The 16,642-nt window shown below is 47.5% G+C and overlaps 1 protein-coding gene across 1 annotated transcript in view; it reads left to right on the plus strand.

Annotated features, from left to right (window-relative positions):
* Positions 1-16,642, plus strand: part of LOC132578151 (sodium channel protein type 5 subunit alpha-like) — a 431,998-nt gene that overhangs the window by 233,382 nt on the left and 181,974 nt on the right.

Below are 16,642 nucleotides of genomic sequence, written 5' to 3' on the forward strand. Positions count from 1 at the left end.
GGGGTGGGGTCAGGAGACTTTGGGGTGGAGCCAGGATATTTTGGGGGTGGAGTCAGGAGACTTTGGGGGGTGGAGTCAGGAGCAAGAATGTGACAAGCATAATTGAACTCCAAAGGGAGTTCTGGCCATCACATTTCAAGGGACCTTTTTAATGCCTTCCCTCCATTGGAAATAATGAAGGATAGGGGCACCTTCTTTGGGAGTTCATGGAATTGGACCCCCCTGGTCCGATCTTTTTGAAACTTGGAGGGTGCTGTGAGGAGAGTCATCAGATGCTGTGCTGCAGACTTGGTGCTTCTACCTCAAATAACAGCTGCCCCCCCCAAGAGCCCCAGATACCCACAGATCAATTCTCCATTATCCCGTATGGGAATAGGTCTCCACAGGGAATAATGGAGTGCCCAGCAGGCATTTCCCTCCCTTTCTGATGACCCTGAAGCTGGGGGAGGGCCTTCAAAGCAGGGGATCCCCTGCCGGCACCTGGGGATTGGCAACCCCATATGGACCCCTTCGGCTATTGTCTAGTCCCCTCTCGAAGCCGAGACTGGCAATCCTGTCTTGAAGCCTGAGGCCTAAAGGCTGCATCTGCTGTGGACTTCAGCCTCGAGTCCGAACTAATCTTTGCTGACATTTTTGTTTACTCCAGCTTAATTCCAAAGCAGACTCGGGCTCCTGAGCCTGGTTGTGCTCGATCAGCACTCGAAGAAACCTCATGACACGCAGTTTTGCATGAACAGTGATGTTTGAGAAGCGCAGAAGTGAAGTGGTGATATGAAGCCATTGCGCAGAAAAGGGCTTTATCTGTGTAAACGCGAGGGCGTAATGTCTCCAAGGCAAGCAGTTTAAAAATAATAGCAAACAATCCTATCGGAGGTTTGGTTTGTTTTGGTTGCAAGCATGAACTCCTCAGTGTGGCCTACGGATGCGTCTGCCGTCAGATAGCTGGATTAGGACACAAAAGAGCTTGTGATAAACGATACTCAGAACCAGGGTGGGGGGAGCACCAGCTTCTATGAGAGTGCAGGTGGGCTTGGATAATATTACACAGTTATGAAAAAGGAATTTGTAAAAGACCCTAGCAAGAAGAAGAAGCTGAAGATATTGGATTTATATCCCGCCCTCCGTTCTGAATCTCACAGTCTCAGAGCGGCTCACAATCTCCTTTCTCTTCCTCCCCCACAACAGACACCCTTTGAGGTGGGTGGGGCTGGAGAGTGCTCTCCCAGAAGCTGCCGTTTCAAGGACAACCTCTGCTAGAGCTATGGCTGACCCAAGGCCAGCTAGCAGGTGCAAGTGGAGGAGTGGGGAATCAAACCTGGTTCTCCCAGAGAAGAGTCCGTACACTTAACCACTACACCAAACTGGACAACTCCTACAAGAGCTATGGCTGACCCAAGGCCATTCCAGCAGGTGCAAGTGGAGGAGTGGGGAATCAAACCAGGTTTCCCACATAAGAGTCTGCACACTTAACCACTACACCAAGGAAAATGGAAACAAAATTTAGAGTTACACGGGGCTGGTGTGTGGGAGTAGGTGAGGTAGGTGGCTGTCTAGGGTGGCACCTTGCCATAGGGGTGAGGGGTCGGAGTGGGGGCAGGGGCTCCTTCCCCGTCACCGCTTACGCTGACCCTTATACTCTGCATCATCCTTTCTTTGCTCCGAACAATCAGAGCAATCTTTCTGAATTTCAGCCCACAATACCTGATCCCCTTGTCTGATGAAGTGTGCTTAGAGAGCACATAACAGCTTACGTTCTGAATACAACTTGGTTGGTTTCAGAGCTCTTTTTCTAGCAGGAGCTCCTCTGCGTATTAGGCCACACCCCCTTGATGTAGCCAATTCTCCTGGAGCTTACAGTAGGCCCCGTACTAAGCGCCCTCTAAGCTCTTGGAGGATTGGCTACATCAGGGGGGGGCGTGGCCTAATATACAGAGGAGCTCCTGCTAGAAAAAGAGCCCTGGACTTGGTCTTAAAGGTGCAACTTGACTCCTGCATTGTTCAACTGCTTCAGACCAACGGCTGCCCACTTGGATCAATCTTTCTGAAAGCATGGCTTGGCCCGCCCCTGGCCCAGCCCTCTCCCGCTTCAGAGGGAGCTGGGCAGAAGCTGCGTCCTTCTTTTTTTGCAAGAAAGAAGCTCCCTCTGAAGTGGGAGAAGGCTGGGCACTCGTGCAAGCATGCTGTCACGACGGAAGTGACGTCCTCGGGCCGCACACTTGGGAAGAGCGGAGGCATGGGGTTCAGCCTGCGGCTAGGGCTGGTGATACATATTCTGTGCCTAAACAGCTACACAGATTATGGGGATACCAGCTATGGGTACTGATTCTCAGGGCCATTTCCAGGGGCCTTGGGCAGAGAGTTCCCAGGCTCCCCTTCCGCTCTTCTGCCCAGATGGTTAAAGTTCCCACCCTTTCCTCCTCCAGTTTGGTGTAGTGGTTAAGTGGACGGACTCTCATCTGGGAGAACTGGGTTTGATTCCCCCCTCCTCCACTTGTACCTGCTAGCATGGCCTTGGGTCAGCCCTAGCTCTGGCACAGGTTGTCCTTGAATGGGCAGCTGCTGTGAGAGCCCTCTCAGCCCCACCTACCTCACAGGGTGTCTGTTGTGGGGGAGGAAGATAAAGGAGACTGTAAGCCGCTCTGAAACTCTGATTCAGAGAGATGGCAGGGTATAAATCTGCAGTTGTCTTCTTCTTCGTCTTCTTCTTCTTCGTCGTCTTCTTCTTCTTCTTCTTCTTCTTTTTCTTCTTCTCTATAAGAATGAAGTGGCTTGTTATGATTTTCTTCCCCAAGCTAAGCATGTGCTCCAACTGCCCCTGTTGACTTAGAGACAGCTTCTGTCCTTGGCCAGTCGCTGTCCCTATCTGCTTCTGACTTCAGGGGATGCTATGTTGGAGTTGTTGATGCAATTGGCATTTTCATCCTCCTGGGTTTTAGCTCCCTTCCCCAAGTTTCCGAAAGCAAAATTGCAGATGCATCTTGCTTTCAGCACCCGTGTGCATCAACTACCTTTGCCACCGACAACAGAACACCAAGCCCGTCCTGGCTATCCCTATGGCGTGCCAGGATTTCTAAAGAAGCTAAGTTTCTGCCTGACATGGAGCCAATATCTAGTGACATTCCAGATTATTCCGATGCTTGGTGGTCCCTTGCTCTTACACCCTTTAGGGCCGTTCCTGCTGTGTACCAATCAGCACCGAACATAAGTTTACAGAAACTGGAAAGGTTGTTTTACTACCGTGCAGTTAAGGTTGTTGGTGTGGGGTTTCCTTCCCCCTCCCCCCCTTCCCCTTTGGTTTATTGCTTTGGTCCATCCAGTGAATTTAAACAGCTGTCTCTTCCGTTCAGAGGATGAGGGAGGTTATTCTAAACTGGACAATGAGCTATGCGCATCGATGCCAAAAAGCATTCATGCTAATCACGGCGAGTGCCTGATGGATTAATAATGACAGGATGCTCCAGATCAAGTGGTCGCGGCGTAATTAAGGTCATGTCGCTGCGCGGTAGTCCTTAGGCTCGGTTTTTTTTGTAATTAAACAAACAACAAAAAAAAAGGACCCAGAAACGAGGGCAAACAACCTCCTGTGCTCCGGAGCGCATTGAATGCTTCGCAGAATGGGATGTTTAGACACCTGAGGAGCTCCGCTTTCATAGCCGTTAAGCAGAGGCACTTAGCGAGGTACACCTGCCATCTGGTTTGGCGTCCGTTCCTCCAGACCAGACGGTTGTAATACGCGCTGCCCAGGGGTGCATCCGAAGAGCGTTTGGCAAACTTGAGATGCTTCGGAATATTGCAGCCCCGTTACTGACTGAAGCTGACCGCAGGAAATGTATTACCCCCGTTCCAAAAGCATGGCTTTGGTTGAGGGCATGTTGAGGCCTGACCTCTACGGCCTTAGATTGGCTTTCATGACGTTTGGAGGCCCAGTTAGGGGTGCGAGCCTCCGAGTGGCACCTGGAGATTGTAAGAAGAACAGGCTGACAATACCTCTCGCTCAGCCCTCCCAAGACAACAAACACCATAGAAGTCAGATGGCTAGGTTCATATCAATTTCCTTCCTGTCTGCTTTCAGTCACCCTCTCTAATCAACAGAATATCTAGGGATAACATGTCCTAACCTAGACTTGTAGCAGTAGAGCAATTAACAGGCAGCTTCTATTACCTTTTATTGGTTTCCCGCGCAAATGCTATCCAGACCAAATGTGCTTTCAGTTTCATAGAATCACAGAATTGGAAGGGACATCCAGGGTCATCTAGTCCAACCCCCTGCACAACGCAAGAAACTCACAGACACCTCCCCCTAAATTCACAGGTCCCTCATTGCTGTCAGATGGCCATCTAGCCTCTGTTTAAAAACCTCCAAGGAAGGAGAGCCCACCTTTATTTATTTCACTATTTTGCCACTGGATCCTGACTTTATATCACTTTGCATTCTTAACCACTGCCTGCCACCAGCTATATGTAGTTCTGCTCACTGTACCTCATTCCTTTGTCTGAAGAAGTATGCATGCATATGAAAGCTTACATTCTGAATAAAACTTTGTTGGTCTGCTTCAGTTTGGTGCAGTGGTTAAGTGTGCGGACTCTTATCTGGGAGAACCGGGTTTGATTCCCCACTCCTCCGCTTGCACCTGCTGGAATGGCCTTGGGTCAGCCATAGCTCTGGCAGAGGTTGTCCTTGAAAGGGCAGCCGCTGTGAGAGCCCTCTCAGCCCCACCCACCTCACAGGGTGTCTGTTGTGGGGGAGGAAGGGAAAGGAGATTGTGAGCCGCTCTGAGACTCTTCGGAGTGGAGGGCGGGGTATAAATCCAATATCTTCATCTACCTCACAGGGTGTCTGTTGTGGGGGAGGAAGGGAAAGGAGATTGTGAGCCGCTCTGAGACTCTTCGGAGTGGAGGGCGGGATATAAATCCAATATCTTCATCTACCTCACAGGGTGTCTGTTGTGGGGGGGGGGAGGTAAAGGAGATTGTGAGCCGCTCTGAGACTCTTCGGAGTGGAGGGCGGGATATAAATCCAATATCTTCATCTACCTCACAGGGTGTCTGTTGTGGGGGGGGGGGAAGGTAAAGGAGATTGTGAGTCCCTCTGAGTCTCTTCGGAGTGGAGGGCAGGATATAAATCTAATATCTTCATCTACCTCACAGGGTGTCAGTTGTGGGGGAGGAAGGTAAAGGAGATTGTGAGTCGCTCTGAGACTCTTCGGAGTGGAGGGCGGGATATAAATCCAATATCTTCATCTACCTCACAGGGTGTCTGTTGTGGGGGAGGAAGGGAAAGGAGATTGTGAGTCGCTCTGAGACTCTTCGGAGTGGAGGGCGGGATATAAATCCAATATCTTCATCTACCTCACAGGGTGTCTGTTGTGGGGGAGGAAGGGAAAGGAGATTGTGAGCCACTCTGAGACTCTTCGGAGTGGAGGGTGGGATATAAATCCAATATCTTCATCTACCTCACAGGGTGTCTGTTGTGGGGGAGGAAGGGAAAGGAGATTGTGAGCCGCTCTGAGACTCTTCGGAGTGGAGGGCGGGATATAAATCCAATATCTTCTTCATCTTCTTCTTAAAGGTGCTACTTAGCTTCTACTTTGTTCAATAGAATGTAGCTCAGAGAATTCCCTTCCTCTTTATTCTCCTCCTCTTCCTCCTCTTTCTTCCCTGCATACATCACGAGGAACAGCATGGTGTCTCTCCTCCTGAACTTAACTAAGCAGATGGCCTACCACAATCCAAAACCATACAGCTAGCTAGAATAGTTTAGTTACTCTTTCTCTCCACTACACTAATATGCTATGTTTTCTTTTAAATAAATCCACCAGTATTGGTTCCTTAACTTAAGGCAAGGTTGTCAGTGCAGTTTGTGAGATAGTATGGTAACCATTAGACTGGGCCACACTGCTGCACTGAAGCTCAGAAGGAGCACTCTGCTAAGTGAAGCTAAGGACCAGTCCAGCCATCCTAAACCAGACCCAACAGAAATCTCCTGCTTCCCTTCTTCAAACTCCACCTCCAGGACTGTGCCGGCACACTACACTGTTCCATGCTCAAGGCTGCCTTGGTGAAACTTGCACTGTTTGGGTTTCTGAATACCCAGATTATAGCCGTTGCCCCATCCCCTGGCACTGTTGCCTGACTATTACGGCTGTTTCTATGCATTTGTCACATTTATTTATACCCCGTGGTTGGTTCCGCAGAGGAACAGGTTGACCACTGTGTGAGACAGGATACTGGACTAGATGGACCACTGGTCTGATCCAGCAGGGCTCTTCTGATGTTCTTCTCAGGGGAAGGCCTCAGCCTCTCTGCCCTCTTATTGGCCCTCCAGAGGAACTGGTTGGCCACTGCGTGAAACAGGATGCTGGACTAGATGGACCACTGGTCTGATCCAGCAGGGCTCTTCTGATGTTCTTCTCAGGGGAAGGCCTCAGCCTCTCTGCCCTCTTATTGACCCTCCAGAGGAACTGGTTGGCCACTGCGTGAAACAGGATGCTGGACTAGATGGACCACTGGTCTGATCCAGCAGGGCTCTTCTGATGTTCTTTTCAGGGGAAGGCCTCAGCCTCTCTGCCGTCTTATTGACCCTCCAGAGGAACTGGTTGGCCACTTTGTGAGACAGGATGCTGGACTAGATGGACCACCGGTCTGATCCAGCAGGGCTCTTCTGACGTTCTTATGTCACATCTGTTCAGTTCTTTGAGCGTTGCCACAGACGTGAGGAAATGGTCAGAGAGCCGATGGGAATAGTTTAGAACAGGGGTGTCAAACTCAAACTGGATCTGACATAAATGAGATCTCGTCAGGCTGGGCCATGTGTGTCATAAAGTATAATTTTAAGTAGTGAAGATGTAAACATGGTAAAGGACACAAACAATTAAAGACCTCTTTTTTAGAAACTTAAAATTAGGGTTGCCAAGTCCTACTTTGGCTGCCGCAGGGGAGTCCTCTCGCAAGGATGCCAAGAGCTCATTGTGTTTTTCTTCACAAGGGGCCTTATTCCTAGTAAGTAGCTAAGGCCTTATTTTCCTTCCCCTTTTTTTTTTCTCCTGCCACCAATTCCAGCAGTAACAGACAATGGTACTTCTGGGCAGAACTCCCACCCCCCCTACTGGGGGAAATTAGGCTGCCCAAACCAGAAGTCGGAGTAGCTCTAGGAATCACCAGAAATGAGGGTTACCAACCTCAAGGTGGTGGCTGGAAATCTCCTGAGATTACAAATGATCTCAAGGGAACAGAGTTTAGTTCACCTACACAAAATGGTTGCTTTGGAAGATAGACTGTATGGGATTATAGGCCTCTGAGGTCCCTCCCCTCTCCAAACTAGGCTCCACCCCCAAAATCTTCAGGTGTTTCCCAAACCAGAGATGGCAACCCTACCACAGACTCCATGGTTTTACCATAGAGATTCCAGCAATTCCCAGAACTATCTATATCATTCAATTTTTAAAACCTCAAGTGATGTAATGCCACAGCTGGTATCCTCCCAGTGTCTGTGTGCAAGAACTTCTGACCTTGTGCCTTCCCACTGACACGGCAACTGGATCTTTGAATTCTCACCTAGCCCTCTTGTGGATACCATTACAGGGTCTCTCAGAATGCTTCCCTTTAAATACTTCCTCATAATCTTGTCTGCCTGTGGTACAAACCCTTACAGAGACCTTGTCAAACTGAGGAAGAGGTTTAAAAAAGTCTTGATCCATGGGGGAGAAAATGGCTCAGCATTAGAATTTAAAATTGTGACCCTTTGGATCCATAATTATAAAAATTCAAGATGTCTAAAGGTTAGGGATTCTATTAAAGTCAACAGGAGCAACCATTTCTGGATAAAATCAAGGGAAAAGACTTTATAAACCAGGGGTGTCAAACATGCAGCCTGGGGGCCGGATCAGGCCTTCAGAGGGTTCCGATCAGGCTCTTAAGCAAGTCTGCTTCCTTCTCCCTCTTTTGCTTTCTTCTGCGGCATAGCTTGCTTTGCCAGGTTTGCTCAATCGCACAGGAGCTACAGAGCAAAACCTCTATTTTCTCTGTTGTCTGAGGGTCCTCCCTTGGGGAAGAAAGGGGGGGGGAGGGAGAGCTTGTTTTGCCAGCTCTCTCAATTGCACAGCAGATCTACTGAGCCAAGCATCACTTCCTTCCATTGGCTGAGGCTCCTCCTCATCCCCTGGGGAAGGAAAGAGCCAGAGCTTCCTTTGCCCAGTTCCCTCAATCCCACAAGAGAGACACAAAGAAAGCACGAGGGAGGAAGGGAAGGAAGGAAGGAACCTCTGTGTCTTCAGGTCCCCAGTTTATCTCTCTGCTAACTGGCATTACATTTTATGACGATTGCCTGGCCCAACAAGGTCTCATTTATGTCAGATCCGGCCCTCATAACACCTCTGCTTTAGGACATTCTTTCTTATCATACCCCCTTCCTGTGGAAATCCTCCCAGAAGAACCTGGAATAACCCATTTTCTGCAATAGCTCTGGGAAGACGTTCTCTTTTTTGGGGGGGAAAACATTTGCTGATCATTGCCTAAATCGTTAATTTATGCTGTGCTGCCAGTGTTAGCAATTGCCTCCATCTTGATTGCTTTTTTCAACTTATCGGTGTTATTGTTTTCAACTTTAATTATTGTTAGCTGCTTTGGGGGACTGCTTTTGTGACTGGGGAGGAAGGAAATAAATGAAAATAATGGGATTTTATGTTTATCTGGAAACTTCTGACCCTGCTTTTTCTCATACCGCCTTGGAACAGCTGACAGTAAATAAATCAATCATAATGTAAATTGGATAGCGCATAACAGCTATTATTTGTATAGCTAACAGTAGTAATCATACTTTGGTCACACGATGAGAAGTCCAGAGTCACTGGAAAATGACAATAATGCTAGGGAAATTTGGAGGGAGGAGGAAAAGACTAGGGTTGCCAAGTCTAACTCAGAAAATATCTAGGGATTTGGGGGATGGAGCCAGGAGATTCAAACTCCTTGAAATAAATAAATAGAAATACAGCAGAGCAGTTCCCCTGAAGACGGTCTTCATTTCCTTATCCCCCAGCAACTGCACATCTTCCCTCTCTCTCTCTCACACACACACTGATTTTACACTGGGCAAAAGATCCAGTAATGCTGCGCTTTCAAAAGTGATCATCTACATTACAATGTGCCTTGACTTCTGTCTTGCTCTGGTGTTTTGACTGTCGTTTACATTTAAATTCCTGAATTGGTTATGACACCGTTTTCAGCACGGAGTTGCCCCTGACTTTCCAAGACTACTTTTGAATGAAGGTTTTCCAGGAACCGCATTCCACAGGACCAGACTGGGAGAGCCAGTTTGGTGTAGTGGTTAAGTGTGCGGACTCTTACCTGGGAGAACCGGGTTTGATTCCCCACTCCTCCATTTGCACCAGCGGGAATGGCCTTGGGTCAGCCATAGCTCTGGCAGAGGTTGTCCTTGAAAGGGCAGCTGCTGTGAGAGCCCTCTCCAGCCCCACCCACCTCACAAGGTGTCTGTTATGGGGGAGGAAGGTAAAGGAGATTGTGAGTCGCTCTGAGACTCTTCGGAGTGGAGGGCGGGATATAAATCCAATATCTTCTATCTTCTTCTATTATATCTTTCCTGGGAAACGGCAATAAACTCATTTCTCAAGAAAGAACAAAGGAACTCTCAAATCTGCCCCCTTCCCCCCTCCAGTAAAGCAAGCAAATGTGGAGGGGAAGTCCAGGAGCAAAATTTTGAGTGTAGATGAAAAAATATACTCCGGATTTCTAGAAGGCGATTTCATTGCTCAGAAAATCAGACCCAAGCATGAATGTAGAATCAGCCACTCACAGGATCTTCATTGCTGTCAGATGACCATCTAGCCTCTGTTTAAAAACCTCCAAGGAAGGAGAGCCCACCACCTCCCAAGGAAGCCTGTTCCACTGAGGAATCGCTCTAATCATCAGGAAGAACTTGATATCGGAAACTCTTTTGATTTAATTTCAACCCACTGGTTCTGGTCCTATCTTCCGGGGCCACAGAAAATGATTCCACACCATCCTCTATATGACAGCCCTTCAAGTACTCGAAGATGGTGATCATATCACCTCTCAGCCGTCTCCTCTCCAAGCTAAATATCCCCAGCTCCTTCAACCTTTCCTCATAGGACTTGGTCTTCAGACCCCTCACCATCTTCGTCGCTCTCCTCTGGACTTGTTCCAGCTTGTCTATATCCTTCTTAAAATGTGGTGCCCAAAACTGAACACAATACTCCAGGTGAGGTCTTACCAGAGCAGAGTAAAGCGATACCATCACATCACGTGATCTGGACAGTATACTTCTGATACAGCCCAAAATTGCATTTGCCTTTTTAGCCACCGCATCGCACTGTTGACTCATGTTCAGCGTATGATCCACTAAGACCCCTAGATCCTTTTCGCACATACTGCCGCTAAGGCAAGTCTCCCCCATCCTATAACCATGCATTGTATTTTTCCTACCTAAATGCAGACCTTTACATTTATAACCATGCATTGTATTTTTCCTACCTAAATGCAGACCTTTACATTTATCCCCATTAAAATTCATTTTATTGATTTTAGCCCAGTTTTCCAGCCTGTCAAGGTCATCCTGTATCCTGTTTCTGTCTTCTTCTGCATTTGCAACCCCTCCCAATTTAGTATCATCTGCAAATTTAATAAGCATTCCCTCTATTCCTTCATCCAAATCATTGATAAAGAAGTTGAACAAAACAGGTCCTAGGACAGATCCTTGAGACACTCCACTTGCCACTCCTCTCCAAGAGGATGAGGAACCATTCACAAGCACTCTTTGGGTGCGATCTGTCAACCAGTTACAAATCCACCTAACAGTAACAGAATCCAAACCACATTTTACCAACTTGTCAACAAGGATAGTATGGGGAACCTTATCAAAAGCCTTACTGAAATCAAGATAAACCATGTCTACAGCATTCCCCTGATCCAGCAAGGTAGTCACTTGCTCAAAAAAAGAGACCGGGCTAGTCTGACATGACTTGTTCTTGAGAAAACCATGCTGGCTTTTAGTAATCACATCCATTCTTTCTAAATGTTCCAGGACCGACTGTTTGATGATTTGTTCTAAAACTTTTCCAGGTATAGACGTCAAGCTGACTGGTCGGTAGTTACCGGGATTGTCTTTTTTCCCCTTCTTGAAGATGGGGACAACACTCGCCCGCCTCCAATCTTCCGGTACCTGTTCTCCAAGAATTCTCAAAAATAATAGCCAGAGGCTCAGAAATTACATCTGCAAGCTCTTTTAGAACCTTGGATGCAATTCATCTGGCCCTGAGAACTTAGTTTCATTTAAAGAAACTAGGTGTTTATGTACTAACCGTATGCTGATCCTAGGTTGGACCTTCATACACTCCTTATGTATGCATTTTTGCCATGTTGAGCACTGTTTCCCTCAGAAGAGAAGGCTGAGGAAAAGTAGGAATTGAGCAGTTCCGCCCTCTCTTCATTACCTGTTACAATTTCACTTTCTTGCCCTCGCAGTGGGCCTACCATGTCCTTGCTCTTTTTCTTACTCTGAACATAAGAAAAGAACCCTTTTTTGTTGTTTTTAGCATCTTTGGCCAGCCTAAGCTCATACTGAGCTTTACCTTTCCTAACTTTTTCTCTACAAGCACTGGTGATTTGTTTAAATTCATCCTTGGTTATAAGGCCCTCCTTTCAATTCCTAAAGGAGTCTTTTTTATTCTCAAGTCTTTAGAGAGCTGTTTATGGAGCCACTTTGGCTTCTTTAGGCTTTTTCCATTTTTTTTTCTCATAGGAATCGTCTGTGATTGCGCTTTCAGTATTTCGCTTTTAAGAAACTCCCAACCCTCCTGAACCCCCTTCCTCCTAAGTATTTCTGACCATGGGATTTTACCCAGCATAGTTCTAAGTTTATCAAAGTTTGCCTTTCTGAAGTTCAACCTATAAGTCTGACTTCGTATAGCTTTTCCCTTCCCTAAGACTGTGAATTCCAAAATCACATGGTCACTACTGCCCAGGGTGCCCACTACTTCCACTTCTTCAATCAATTCTTCCTTGTAGGTGAGAATCAAATCCAAGATAGCAGATCCCCTTGTTTCCTTCTTCACTTTCTGGAAAAGGAAGTTGTCAGCAAGAGAGGAATTTATTTGACTTTTCATTTTTAGCAGAATTGAACTTCCAACAGATGTCCAGGTAGTTGAAATCTCCCATGATCACTGTATCCCTTCTCTTGGAGAACTTTGCAATCTGCTGTAGGAGTATCTCATCCAAGTCCTCTGCCTGACTTGGTGGTCTATAGCAGACCCCCACAATAATATTACTGTTATTTCTTACTCCTTTTATTTTACCCAGAGACTCTCAACTGAGCTGCCATGCTCCGATTCACATATTTCCTCACAAGTATATACCTCCTTCACATATACTGCTATGCCTCCACCCTTTCTCATTTCCCTGTCCCTTTTAAATGTTGTATATCTGAATCCTAATATTTCAGTTGTGAGTGTCATCCCACCACGTTTCAGTAAGGCCTATTATGTCATGGTCTCCTTCCTTTATTAGGACTTCCAGTTCCTCCTGTTTGTTTCCCATACTCTGTGCATTAGTGTAGAGACATCAGAATCCACATTTTATGCATCCTGAGGGTTTAGTTTCCGTACAAGCCTGCAAGTTAACATTACCTAGCGTATGTGCCACTCCTTGTAAATCTTTAATGTTCTTATCCCCAGTTTCTGGCATCATACGAGGCTTTGAATTATTTTCTCACTCTCCCATACCATTTAGTTTAAAGCCCTCCTTATTAGGTTAGCAAGGCTGTTACCAAACACCCTTTTTCCTATCGCCGTAAGGTGCAAACCATCTCCTGATAGAAGACCACCATCTCAAAAGCATAAGCCATGGTCCAAATATCTGAATCTTTGCTGGCGACACCATTGACGTAGCCAGTAGTTTATTTGAGATATTCTTCTTTCTCATCCTAAGCCACGGCCTTCAACAGAAAGCACTGACGAGAACACAACCTGTGCGCCCAGCTCCTTCACCTTCTGACCCAGAGCCACATATTCTTTTCTAATACGTTCAGGGCTATGACGGGCAGTATTGTTTGTTTCCACGTGGATCAACAAGAAAGGATAGTAATCCATGGACTTGATAAGTCTTCCAATCCTTTCTGTCACGTGCTGGATGCGTGCACCAGGCAGACAGCAGACCTCTCGGGATGACAAGTCTGGTCAGCACACTTTGGACTCCACTCCTCTGAGCAAGGAGTCTCCAATCACTGCCACCTTCCTCTTCCTATATTGGGGAGCAGAAGCTCCAGGCTTCTTATCCACAGGATCCTGAGAAACTTTCTTCAAGCTTCGTGGAGGCTGGGGAAGTGGCCCTTATTCCATTGGTTCAGAATCAGTTACTGTGGGGAGATCCTGGAACCTATTGCTGAGCAGCAGGGGCTCAGAACATCTTCTGATTTTCTTTCTCCTTCGGGTTACATTTTTCCAGGAACCCTCCTCCTGTGTTGGGTTCTCTTCTAATTGCTGAGATACCACTTCCTCTCCCTCCTCTTGTCCTTTCAAGTACCAGTCTGTGTACCATCTGTACTTTGCACCAGATCAGAATTTCAGTGTAAATCATCTTAGTGCATTTCTCCCTGACAGGGTTTTGTTTTGTTTGTTTTGTTTTGTTTGTAGCAGGAGCTCCTTTGCATATTAGGATACACACCCCTGATGTAGTCAATCCTCCAAAAGTTTACCAGGGCTTTTCTTACAGGGCCTACTGTAAGCTCCAGGGGAATTGGCTGCATCGGGAGGGTGTGGCCTAATATGCAAAGCAGTTCCTGCTGCAAAAAAGCCCTGGTCCCTGCTATCGATATCATCTGCAGCTGGTTGAAGCTCATCAAAGATTCAGATTCTCTCCTCGCCAATTTCATCGGAACGTGTTTCTTCTGGTTGGCTGGATGGACTCACTGGCAGGAGGACAGAGCCGAGCCGATGCCCTCTTTTCTCCGCCCACCAAGGGATGGCAGTCAAGACAAGAGTTTCTGCTCACAGGTTGGGTAGAATGGGAAGCCTTTGGGCCAGGTTGACATTCTTGTATGGTTGCCAACCTCCAGGTGGTGGCTGGAGATCTGCCACTGTTGCTCTCAAGGCAAAAGAAATCAGTTCTCCTGGAGAAAATGGTCGCTTTGGAAGATGGACTCTATAGCATTTTACCCTGCTGAGGACTTTAGGAGGCCGTTTGGACACTATTACGTGAAGAAGCCCAGAGGAGTCTCTTGTTGGATTCATATTTACTGTTGAAGAATGTTTCCTGAATTGTGGCCATTAATTTCTTACTACTGGTTTCTGAATTGTGACCAATTCTATTTATTTATCTGTATTCAGGGGTGGAATTCTAGCAGGAGCTCCTTTGCCTATTAGGCCACACCCCTCTGATGTAGCCAATCCTCTAAGAGCTGACAAAAACAGAGCCTTGTAAGCCAGTTGAGAGCCAGTTTGGTGTGGAGAGCCAGTTTGGTATAGTGGTTAAATGTGCGGACACTTATCTGCGTAGAACCGGGTTTGATTCCCCACTCCTCCACTTGCACCTGCTGGGATGGCCTTGGGTCAGCCACAGCTCTGGCAGAGGTTGTCCTTGAAAGGGCAGCTGCTGTGAGAGCCCTCTCCAGCCCCACCCACCTCACAGGGTGTCTGTTGTGGGGGAGGAAGGGAAAGGAGATTGTGAGCCGCTCTGAGACTCTTCGGAGTGGAGGGCGGGATATAAATCCAATATCTTCTTCTCTTGGAGGATTGGCTGCATCAGAAGGGGTGTGGCCTAATATGCAAAGGAGCTCCTGCTAGAATTACACCCCGTCTGTATTTACTATTATTATGTTTCAATTGACTGATGTCTACTGGTATTTGTGATTTTTTGAGATAGTTTTGATGGTCTGCCCTTGACTTTTCCATATTTGCACCTACTGGGGGAAAGGCAAGCCTGCCCCACACGAAGGAGGAAAAGAGGAAGACGGGGCTTTTTCTGTAGGAGGATCTCCTTTGAATATTAGGCCGCACACCCCTGATGTAGCCAATCCTCCAAGAGCTCACAGGGCTCTTAGTACAGGGCCTACTGTAAGCTCCAGGGGGATTGGCTACATCGGGGGTGTATGGAACTCCTGTGGAACTCAGCGGGAAATCCTTTGCATATTAGGCCACACCTCCCTGATGTAGCCAATCCTCCAAGAGCTTACAGGGCTGTTACTACAGGGCCTACTGAAAGCTCCAGCAGGATTGGCTACATCATGGGGGTGTGGCCTAATCTGCTAAGGAGTTCCTGCTACAAAAAAAGCCCTGGAGGAAGAGGTGGACACTGGCTCTGCTGGGCTCCTTCTTTCTAGCTTTATGCCAGATTCACTTGGGCTGTGGAGGGGTGCTGGTAGAGACCAGCTAATGGTTCCAAAAGCCCTTGGGCCAGCCTTGGTGACCCCTCCTTAGGAATCTATTTGCACTCTCTCTTAGCAGGCTCAGCCTGCATGTCTCTAAATCAGTCACATTTCAGGATTGGCCATCAGGGCCTGCAGGTACTCAGGATGAACAAAGACAAGGGCACCACATTTTAAGAAGGCTATAGACAAGCTGGAACGGGTCCAGAGGAGGGCGACGAAGATGGCGAGGGGTCTGGAGACCAAGTCCTATGAGGAAAGGTTGAAGGAGCTGGGCATGTTTAGCCTGGAGAGGAGGCGGCTGAGAGGTGATACGATCACCATCTTCAAGTACTTGAAGGACTGTCATATAGAGAATGGTGTGGAATTGTTTTCTGTGGCCCCAGAACCAGAACCAACGGGTGAAATAAAATCAAAAGGGTTTCCGGCTCAACATTAGGAAGAACTTCCTGACCGTTAGAGCGGTTCCTCAGTGGAACAGGCTTCCTCAGGAGGTGGTGGGCTCTCCTTCCTTGGAGGTTTTTAAACAGAGGCTAGAGGGCCATCTGACAGCAATGAGAATCCTGTGAATTTAGGGGGAGGGGTTTGTGAGTTTCCCGCATTGTGCAGGGGGTTAGACTAGATGACCCTGGAGTTCCCTTCCAACTCTGATTCTTTGATTCTAACTTAGCAAGCACACGATATCATCCCACACCCGTGTGAAGTAGTGGTTAAGAGTGCTTTCTGGGGGGCCCAGGTTCAAATCCCCACAAGTGCCGTGGAAGCTTGCTGGGGGACCTTGGGCCAGTCACTCGCTCAGCATAACCTACCTCGCAAGGTCGTTGTGAGGATGATATGAAGGAGAGAAGAACAATGTAAAGCTGCTTTGGGTCCCTTTTGGGGAGAAAGGTGGGGTACAAATCAAATTAAATTAAATCCCTGCCTGTCATTCTGGTTAGGCAAAAACCTGCCCCCTCATCCATGTTCTTTCTGACTGTAATCTAACATAGAAGTCTTCGGGGTCCAAGTATCAAGAACTAAGAAAGCCAGTTTGGTGTAGTGGCTAAGTGTGCAGATTCCTCTCTGAGAGAACCTGGTTTGATTCCCCACTCCTCCACTTGCAGCTGCTGGAATGGCCTTGGATCAGCCATAGTTCTCTCAGAGTTGTTCTTGAAAGGGCAGCTGCTGGGAGAGCCCTCTCAGTCCCACCCACTTCACAGGGTATCTGTTGTGTGGAGAGAAGATATAGGAGATTGTTAGCTGCTCTGAGTC

This window comes from Heteronotia binoei, chromosome 10 (genome assembly GCF_032191835.1).
Source record: "Heteronotia binoei isolate CCM8104 ecotype False Entrance Well chromosome 10, APGP_CSIRO_Hbin_v1, whole genome shotgun sequence".
Lineage (NCBI taxonomy): Eukaryota > Metazoa > Chordata > Lepidosauria > Squamata > Gekkonidae > Heteronotia > Heteronotia binoei.